Below are 4,688 nucleotides of genomic sequence, written 5' to 3'. Positions count from 1 at the left end.
ACAATAGCTATGGGAACTCTGTAAGGTCCTACCACCCTCTTGACCTATAATTTCACACCCTCTCTTCTGAGTAGGTAGTCTTTGATTGGAGGAATATGGGCTGATCTTGTTAATCTGTGGATAACATTCCATATAGAATTATCTGTCTAGAGAGTGCAAAGTGAGTCTTGTAGCCAAGGTCGTGTTGTGGAATCTTCAACCTCGTATATTACTTCTTGCCTTCTTTAGATGATATCAACTGGTACCCTCACATTTTTAGGTTTTGTTTTTTGCCCATCAGAGTCGGCTACCAAGTTGTGCTGAAGTCCCCTCACACAATGACCTAAATAGTCATTCCGTGGTTTGCCTATCATTAACTGGTATTATGTTGAAGAAATGTGGCATACAAATGCGCCATCTGTTAGTAATCAACTAATCATTCTTGCTTTGATTAAGACCTTTTATAATTCCCTTAACGCAACGTATAACACTTTAGGTACATAATCTTGTGTCGCTACTTCGCCGCTAGTTTAGATTCTTCCAAATCGTGCGATCATAGAAGCACTAATGCACTGAATCCCACTGGAATTTCGAAGTTAAAAGTGCTTGGGCGAGAGTAGTACTAGGATGGGTGACCCCCCGGGAAGTCCTCGTGTCACGTTCTATTGCAATCCTTACAATAATGTGCAAAGTCACTCAACCTAGACCAAGACTTACCTTAACACCTTCTTGCTAGTCTTCATGCTTCGCCTTGCCCTCTCCGCCCCTGTCTTACACTCGATGTCGGGATAGATCATTGGTTCAACCACGGCCAGGTCCTATTTTTCCCTTAGTACTCACCCCATCTTGGTAGTTTGGTCTAACCCATCTTGACATCTCTTTATAACGTATCCAAAACATCCTAGCTCCTTTTCTCGTGTACTTCTCACTTGACCCTATACTCAATATATACATATCCATAGGTTGCATAACCATTCTGATACAACCTGTATAAGATAGACATAATCTTTTTGTTTCCCAGCCCATCTTGCTTTAGATATCGACTTCACAGTAGAACTTGCTTGCGTCAATGCTATTTTGTCCTACTCCTTTCTTTTCTTCCTTTACATACTCCTTGGTCTCCTCATTTCCTACCGTAAGAGATTTTCTATTCTTTCTCCTTGCTAATTCTATGTCACCATATAAGCGGCCAATGATGTTGTTGCCATATCTTAATCTTTACCCAAACACGTCCCTACTACCCTTTACACGATACTTAGTTTTCTCAGTAGTACTCTTTTATCGTATTCACCCCTTGTGGTAGGCACCCATCCCTTAGGGTTCTACCAATAATTCTTCGTATGGTATTAGATACCACGGCTCCTATATGTTTATTGTTGGCCTCGAGCTTTTGCTAACTTGTGCTAGTATGGGATCTCGCTTGAAATTTAAGCATTCCTGTCAACATGTGATACTGTCAATTGATTTTATCTCACACGTGTATTTCTCTCGTCCACTTCCCACCTTTGGGGCGTACCCATATCATCCTCTGTTTATTTTCAACTATTCATATGCATATGATTTTGTTCCAACACATTTGACATACTCCACCATGTCTACACCTTCTGTTAACTCATCTATACTTTAAGTTGCCCCTGTAAGAAACCTTAATAGAACCATGGGGTGCTTAGAATTCTCGATAAATAGTATACGATCTAGTCCAAGTATTGGTACTCGAGTTATATAACTAATATAGTAGCTTAGTCGAAGCCACATTTCCTTCATCCCAATCAGTACGTCACTAGTGCTTATAATTATGTCTGATTCTCCATTCGGGGGCACTTATACTCTGATGGCACGTGTTTCTAGCTTTTCTATAACACTATCTTCATCCCAGTGAATACCACTTATTCCTCTTAATGGACTCGCAATGCATCAATGGTCTTCATAGCTACCTCACTCATCCTTGAGGGATCTTACTATTTTCCACGGTGGATGTCACGACCCAACCCCATAGGCCACAACTAGGATCCGACCTGGACCCTCTTATGTGTATTTATCAGCTACACTTAAGTTGAACCGTGTGTGATGTGATACTATACACAAAAACCTCAATAGTTTAAAACTTTTTCATGTACCTGTAGCCTCTTTCATTCGTATCATATCATGAAAGGGCACGCGCCGATGAGACTTCCATAACATAAAAACATTTACAATATGCCGTATAGGCACAGTTGAAACAAACTTATAAATAACCCACATCCATATGTCTACAGACTTCTAGGAATAGTAACAGCAACATATGGTGGGACGGGCCCCCGCCGTACCCCTGAATGTACAAATATAGACATTAAGTGACCAGTATAAAAAATTAGGCTCCAGAACAGTGAAGCACTTCCGACATAGCTGAGAGGAACTCCTAATCTGATGGATCTCCAGAATGAACATCTATACCTGCGGGCATGAAACGCAGCCCCCCGAAGAAAGGGGGGTTAGTACGATATATGTACTGAGTATATAAAGCATAACACATCACAACTAAGAGAACAACTGAAATGGGGATGCAGGAAATAAGTATAACAGTTAATAAGGCACTATACCTGCATCTTATAATATAAGGGCATGTACACCATCTTCACATACCGTATCTGGCCCGCTGGGGGACTCGGTGTTACCATGTCATCATATACGGCGTCGTGTCATATGTTACAATTACATTATTATGTTTTCACATGCATGCCTATCTATCATTACATATCATACCATACCCGGCCTAGTATAGGTCTCGGTGTTATAATTATATCATCACATATCGTACTCGGCTCATTAGAGGACTCGGTGTTATCATCATATCATCATATACCATACCCGGCCCTTTAGGGGACTCGGTGTTATAATGATATCATCACATAACGTACCCGGCCCATTAGGGGACTTAGTGTTATAATCATATAATCATATACCGTACCCAGCCCTTTAGGGGACTCAGTGTTATAATCATATCATCACATACCGTACCCGGCCCATTAGGGAACTCGGTGTTATAATCATATCATCATATATCTCACTTGGCCTATTAGGGGACTCAGTGTTATAATCATCATATATAGGTAGATCATTATCTGAGACTCACTAGAGTACTCATACTGAACTATCGTTCGTGGATCAGGATAATAATCATTTCAGGTGCCCTTTGAGTGCCACTAGGGCTATATTAAGTGAAGTCTCAGGAATTATAGACATGTTTTAGGGTAATGCCAACCGGCTTAAGGGAATCATAGACATTTATCATCACAGAGTCTTTAGGAATAGGATCTCTAAGTCCCATTATTAATCGACATATAGACGGTTTAGGAAAGGTAGCTCAACTACGATAAGAGTTTTCCTGCCAAGGAGTGAATATGAGACATATAGTGTATTCGAAGCTTAGGAATGGGCTTACTCTAGAGCTCATATCATGTATCATTTTATTTAAGACATGTCAAAAAAAAAGAGGGTAGGCCTCATCTGTTTGTCCTTTCCTATCCTAAAGGAGTTTGAGAGACAATAATTCATCTATCGTAGGCGTCCTAGTATTCAGCAGTGGATAAGAATCAGGAGGTATGCTCGGGGCCTTATGAATGGGATTATCCCCACTTGCATATGCAGATATACATATTGCACTTCTATCAAGGATATGCTAAGAGGAAGGAATTAGCTTTACGTACCCTCTACTTTCCATTATCTAGGAGACCGTGAGAGACACTAACTCTATTAGCATAAGAGCTCTCACCTCCAAAAGTAGGTAGGGGTCGTGAATCATATTCGGAACTTCGTGAGTAGATTCGTCCCCACATGTTATATACAAATCATATTTAGGACTAAGACATGCCAAGAGAAGGAAAGGAAAGCCTTACATACTCATCACTTCCTGACGTATGGAAGGCTTGAGAAGCCCTAGTTCTATTACTGTAAGAGTGCTTTCATCAAGAAGTAAATGAGGACCGTGAATTATGCTTGGCAGTTATGAGTAGATTTACCCTCAATCTCATATCAATCATTACTTAACTTGAAGACAATGCCAAAAGAAGAAACAAGATAGGCTTTACATACTTATGCCAAAACATGCCAAAAGAAAGCTTCACATACCTTGTCTGAATTATTCCCTATCCTGTTTGCCTCGCCTTCCTTTGAACCTATTCAACATGAAATTAATATGAATATAAACCCCTTTTAACTTTCCATCACCCTAGGTTACACCTTAGTATTAATGGAATCTATTTCCTTAGTCGTTTCCCGGACTAGTTCTGTTATTCGCCAAGGCGTCGACGAAAATTGGGCAGCACCTCCCCTATAATATGCCCTATCAAAATTTCCAATTAGGTACCTAATACCTATATCCAACCAACAACAACAACATGCAGCAATTCACACCAAAAATATAAAACATAAACTCCAAACGACTTATTCAAAAATACGATATCACAATAGGGCGTCTAGCCTTTATTTTGTAACGCCTTTAACTATACGAAAAGAGGGGTCGTGTGGCGTAAACCAGAAGAATCCATACACATTTTAGAATTCATTTAGGCCCTGCAAAAATACATTTCACCCCTGCAGCAACAACTCACAAGAACGACACTTTATTTCGACGACAATTCACTTCTAGCGACTCCAATTTAGCTTATTCCGAACGCTGAACTTTTCAAACCTTTTCCCCAACTTCCATCAGCCCATAAGGTGTGTAATAC

The 4,688-nt window shown here is 40.2% G+C and overlaps 1 pseudogene; it reads left to right on the top strand.

Moving 5' to 3' along the window:
* The first annotated feature begins 524 nt into the window (after nucleotides 1-524).
* Nucleotides 525-643, top strand: LOC129888074 (5S ribosomal RNA; annotated as a pseudogene).
* The last annotated feature ends 4,045 nt before the right edge of the window (nucleotides 644-4,688 follow it).

Source organism: Solanum dulcamara, chromosome 4 (assembly GCF_947179165.1).
Source record: "Solanum dulcamara chromosome 4, daSolDulc1.2, whole genome shotgun sequence".
Lineage (NCBI taxonomy): Eukaryota > Viridiplantae > Streptophyta > Magnoliopsida > Solanales > Solanaceae > Solanum > Solanum dulcamara.
Note: the sequence above shows the minus strand (reverse complement) of the source record. Positions and strands in the feature narration are given on the sequence as shown.